The following is a 6,236-nucleotide window of genomic DNA, read 5'->3' on the forward strand; positions in this document are numbered from 1 at the left end:
ATCCCCTTCTTTTTTCTTAACAGTCTCACTCTGCTGCCAAGGCTAATGTGCAGTGGCAAGATCACGGCTCACTGCACCCTCTGTCTCCCAGGTTCAAGTGATTCTCATGCCTCAGTCTCCTGAGTTGCTGGAATTACAGGCACCTGCCACAACACTCAGCTAATTTTTGTATTTTTAGCAGAGACAGTGTTTTGCCATTTGGCCAGGCTGGTCTTAAACCCCTGGCCTCAAGTGATCCACCTTCCTCAGCCTCCCAAACTGCTGGGATTACAGGCGTGAGCCACTATGCCCAGCCTGAAATGGGCCAGTTTTCTAAAAAGTGAGAGATTCCAGCCAACTTCAGTCATCAGAATAGGGAAGTCTCCTTTGCTTTAACCGTATAGGGAAAGTAACTCTGAAATGCCCATCTGCTTTTTGTTTTCTGTGTCCAACTATAAAACACACCACCTCCACTCAGCTCATCAGAACACTTATTCTGTTTCATACAATGAGGTGCTGCCTGATTCTAGAATTGCTAATAAAAGCCCATTATGAGCTTTGAACTAGATTTGTTGTCATTGTGCCTTTTCACAAGGCATACTTAGAAAATTATTGTATTTGTACAGTAATTTAAAGTGGGTTGAAAGGTTTGATTTAAAAAATCACTCCCATTTCTTTTTCTAACAAATGCAATAATAAGAAATAAAATAAAGATAAAAGTAGGCCAGGCAAGGTGGTGGCTCAGGCCTGTAATCCTAGCACTTTGGGAGGCCCAAGGAGGGTGTGTCATTTGAGGTTAGGAGTTTGAGACCAGCCTGGCCAATATGGTGAAACCCTGTCTCTATTAAAAATATAAAAATTAGCTAGGAGTGGTGGTGGGTGCTTGTAATTGGGGGTATTTGAGAGGCTGAGGCAGGAGAATCACCTAATCCCAGAGGTGGCCAGGCATCGTGGCTCGTGCCTGTGATCCTAGCACTTTGGGAGGCTGAGGCAGGCAGATCACCTGAGGTCAGGAGTTTGAGACCAGCCTGGTCAACATGGTGAAACCCCATCTCTACTAAAAATACAAAAATTAGCCAGGCGTGATGGTGTGTGCCTGTAGTTCCAGCTACTGGGGAGGCTGAGGCAGGAGAATTGCTTGAATGTGGGAGGCCGAGCTTACAGTGAGCTGAGATCGTACCACTGCACTCCAGTCTGGGTGACAGAGCTAGACTCCATCCCAAAACAAAAAACAAAACAACAGAAAAAGAACCCGGGAGGTGGTGGTTACAGTGAGCCAAGATCTTGTCATTGCATTCCAGCCTGGGTGGAGACTGAGTCTCAAAAAGAAATTAATTAAAAAAAATTAAAAAATGATAAAAGCAACATGAATCTTCCATGATCATATAAAAATTATGAAAAAAGGAAATTAAATCAAAAGAACTAACAATACATGCATACAAAGAACTTTTCTGATAAGTTCTGAGGTGGTCAGTGGGCCTCCTCAGGGTTCCCCAGACAGGTGGAGGGTCCTGTGCAGTTTGTCCCTCCCACATGCTCACTGGCTGCCGCCATTAGAATGCCTCACCTGTGTCTAGAATAACCCTGAATTCAAAGTTGACAGATGACCCAACCAGTACTGTCTAACTCTCCCTTCAACTCTTTTAAATCTTTGAATCATTGTAAAAAACAAAACAAAGCAAAACCAGTAACTGATTTTAAGCCAATAAATCACCAGCCATCAATTTTCTGTGGCTCACCTCATGGCTGGGAAGATCTGGCCAGAGAACTGGGGACACTTCAAGACTTTATGTAGCTGGATCACCTTATTCCATACCAAGGACATTACTCAAAGTTCTGTCTGCAGCCTCCAGTTCCTTTTTTGGTAATGTAGGTGTCCGTCTCGCTTCTGAAAACCAGGGTTACTGGGAGGTATCACTGCATTTAGGCCCCTAGTCCTTCCTGTGGACCCTTGAACATACTGTTGTGGCAATGCAAGTGTGGACCCAGAAAACCTGAGACAGGCCTCAGTTACTGTTTGGAAAGTTGATTTTGCCAAGGTCAAAGATGCGTACCCGTGACACAGCCTCAGGAAGTCTTGATGACAGGAACCCAAGGTGGTCAGGGCACAGCTGGGTTTTATACATTTTAGGGAGACATGAGACACCAATCCGTATATGTAAGAAGCACATTGGTTTGGTCTGGAAAGCAAAGGTGGAAAGACTGAAAGCAGGAAGGGGACATTCAGAGCACAAGAGGTGACAGACGAAAGCTTGCATTCTTTTGAATTTCTGATAAACCTTTCCAAAGGAGGCAGTCAGACAGACATTAATCTCAGTGAGCAAATGGATAACTTTGAATAGAATGGGAGGCAGGTTTGCCCTCAGCAATTCCCAGCTTGAATTTTCCCTTTAGCTTAGTGATTTGGGGGGCCCAAAATATTCTCCTTTCACACAACCTTACCATAATAGAGAGCACATGTGTGTGCATGCATCTGTGTGTTGTAATAAAAAAAGGCATTAAAACACTTTGGGGTTACCTTGAAAGGGGATCTTTTATTACAGATTTTCTTATTGTTGTTCTTACATTCTGCAAATTCATTCCCTTTAGATTCTTGTAGTTGGTAATGCACTGCCTTATGGAAGGAAAATGATTCTGTTTACTAGAAACGACATTGAATGAATCCATCTTATAGTATTATCATTAGTATTATCCATTGCTTTGTTATTAAAGCAAACATTGATTTCTGTTTTGCGGGGGTTATTGATTGAGGTTAGTGGGCAGCAAAGCTGCATGAATCAGAGATTCCTTGTCCAATACAATATAGCACTCTTTTCTGTAAAAGAAAGTGTTGAGCTTGTCTAGCTTTATAATGAGTATTTCATTTTTAATCAAATGCTTTTAAACAGTTGTATTTTTCCTATAGAGTCTATTTTTGAAGTTTGTTTTAGTGTTGAAAAATTTTTTTCTATATTGTATAGTAGTATTTGAACTTACTTTAGTTTTAGCTTTTTGGCTTATAAATATTATAATGTAATAAGCACTTGAAAATTATATTATCAATGTCAAAATGAAGAGTATTTGAAACCTATGGAAATTGTTTGGTGGGGGATCATCCAGGTCCATATTAGAAAAAGAAATTGTTGGGCAGGTGCAGTAGCTCATGCCTGTGATCCCGGCACATTTGGAGGCCAAGACGGGGCAGATCACTGTGGTCAGGAGTTCAAGACCAGCCTGGCCAACATGGGGAAACTCCATCTTCACTGAAAATACAAAAATTAGCTGGGCATAATAGTGTACGCCTATAATCCCAGCTACTCAGGAGGCTGAGGCAGGAAAATCACTTGAACCTGGGAGGCAGAGGTTGCAGTGAGCTGAGATCCACTTCAACCTGGGTAACAAAGCAAGACTGTCTCCAAGAAAATAATAAAGTTAAATTAAATTTAAAAAAAACACATTTCTTATGAAAAACATAAAGCTACCATTTTTGCACTTTTAGTTGAACACTGCCATTTTCAAATAGATTTACTCACTTTCACTTGTGTGTTTTTTTTTTTTTTTTTTTGTCAAAAATATCTTTGGGCTTAAATATCTACGGCTTAACACTTATGAAACTCCCAATATTCAGCCATTTCATGCCTACAAAACAACAAATTCACCTCATTTAAGCTATTGTGTTCTATATATTTCCTGTTTATGAGGCTATTTTTGAGGTGTTTCATTTAATACAAACTCTCTTTTATTCATTTGATTAACAATATTTTTCATTTTTCATTTTTTGCCCAGGCTGGAGTACAGTGGCCTGATCTCAGCTCACTGCAACCTCTGCCTCCCAGGTTCAAGTGATTTTCCTGCCTCAGCCTTCTGAGTAGCTGGGATTATAGGCGTACACTATTATGCCCAGCTAATTTTTGTATTTTCAGTGAAGATGGAGTTTCCCCATGTTGGCCAGGCTGGTCTTGAACTCCTGACCACAGTGATCTGCTCATTTTGGCCTCTCAAAGTGCTGGGATTAGAACTGTGAGCCTCTGCACCCCACTAATTGTTCAATTCTTGTTTCTCAGCTTCCCAGGAAAGGAAGGTTTATACACTCCCCTGAACTGCCCATTGTCAGGCAATTGTTTTTGTTTGTTTGGTTGGGTTTGTTTTGAGACCAAGTCTCACTCTGTCACCAGGCTGGAGTGCAATGGTGTGATCTTGGCTCACTGCAACCTCTGCCTCCCGGATTTAAGCAATTCTCCTGCCTTAGCCTCCTGGGTAGCTGGGACTACAGGCATGCACCACAACACCCAGCTACTTACTGTATTTTCAGTGGAGACAGGGTTTCACCATATTGGCCAGGATGGTCTTGACCTCTTGACCTCCTCAGCCTCCCAAAATACTGGGATTACAGGTGTGAGCCACCGTGCCCGGCTCAGGCAGTTGTTATTTAGCTCCTTTTCTTTCCTTTTTATCTTATTTTTGACAAGATGAAGTTTATTCCCCTAGATATAGTTTCCCTGCATCTCTTGTTTTCAGAGCAAATGGAGAGCTTCTCATAACTGAGGCCAGCATAACACCCTTGCTGGGTTTGAGCCTCCTTCCTGTCAGCACCACTTGGTGCTTGGACTATGAAAGAGGGCCTTGGTGCAAAGTCCAGCATGGTCTCCTCTCTATCCATCTTTCCTTACTGCTCCCTTCACTAGGGGACCTGGATGGAATGTGCCTTGACTGGTGACAGGGTTGTAGAGGGGGCAGAAAGGAAAGCTGGAGTCAGACACAGGCAGGGGAAGGGGAGCCTTCTGGAGGAAGAACCTGAGGAAGGCAGAACCCCAACAGAAGGCAGGTGGACTACAGAGAAACCGCACTGGATTGCACTGGCCATATTCGTGTCAGCATGTTGCACCCACACACACATGCACACACTCAACACACTCAGAAAGATACATGCATGCACACATACACACACACAGAAAGACATGGAGACATCCAACACTCACACAGAAACACACTGCCAGGTGGCCCCTGAGGCTGTGGGCTTCTGCTCTCTGCAGGAGGCTCCTCGGGGAGGGAGAAGTCCATCAGCACTGAGGCAGGCCATACCTGGAAATCCTGGCTGATACCGCTTTCAGGGACACGCACCCTCACACTGTCTGGGCAGGCTTGAAGCATCATGGGTGTCCTTGGAGATCGCCCTGGATATCCTTGAAGCCCTGCTGGACCTTTTCTCTGCCTAGTTCAGCCTGCCAGTCTCCAAAAATCGCGGGACCATGGCGACGATCCCCCAGGGATGGTGACATTGTCCAACACTGAGGCACTGCCACAGATGGCCACTGCTTTGCCAAGCCACTGAGACCATTCCTCACGCAACATTGGCGGTCACTGTAACACAAGCCCTGGCTCAGCGCTGGCGCTTGTGTCTTGCTGCTTGCGCATGCGCATTCGCGTGCCCGGCAGTTGGTGTTCTCATGCTGAGGCCATGCAGGTACATGGTGCAGGTGCTGCTGGGGCCCACCCCGGGAAAGGAGCCTGCCTGCCCTGAGGAGCGCAGGACCCCAACAGTCTTGACCTCAGTACTTACTTGAACCAATCATTGAATGGAAGGAGTCACACAACGGAAATTTATACTACATTATTACATTTGTATAAATTTCAAAGCAGGTAAAACTAAATTATGTACTTTAATGATACATTTTCACATACTAATACCATAATGCAAAGCAAGGAAAATATTACTGTAAATATCCTGACAGTGGTGTCTTAGAATGGGAGAAAAGGTGTTATAATTGGGTACAGCCATTGGCAAAGTTCTATTTTGTAACTTGGTGGTGAATTACAAGGATGTTTGATTTATTATAATTCTATTTACTATAAATTTACATTGTGCATTTATTTTTTTATATCATTATTTGTGTTTGTATATTTTACAATAAAAGGAGGATGGGACCACAGTTGTATTAGTCCATTCTCACACTGCTATAAAGAAGTACCTGAGACTCGGTAATTTATAAAGGAAAGAGGTTTCAGTGTCTCCTAGGTTTGCAAACTGTACGGGAAACATGACTGCACAGGTCTCAGGAAACTTACAATCATGTTGGAAGGCAAAGGGGAAGCAGGCTTATTTTGCAGGGCAGGAGAAGGAGGAAGAGAAAGAACGGGAAGGTGCTATTCACTTTTAAATCACCAGATCATGTAAGAACTCACTATCACCAGGATAGCAACGGGGAAATCCACCCACATGATCCAATCACCAACCACCAGACCTTTCTTTTAACATTTCAGATTACCATTTGACATGA

This window comes from Aotus nancymaae, unplaced genomic scaffold, assembly GCF_030222135.1.
Source record: "Aotus nancymaae isolate 86718 unplaced genomic scaffold, 86718_ANA_hifiasm-v0.15.2.pri h1tg000267l, whole genome shotgun sequence".
NCBI lineage: Eukaryota > Metazoa > Chordata > Mammalia > Primates > Aotidae > Aotus > Aotus nancymaae.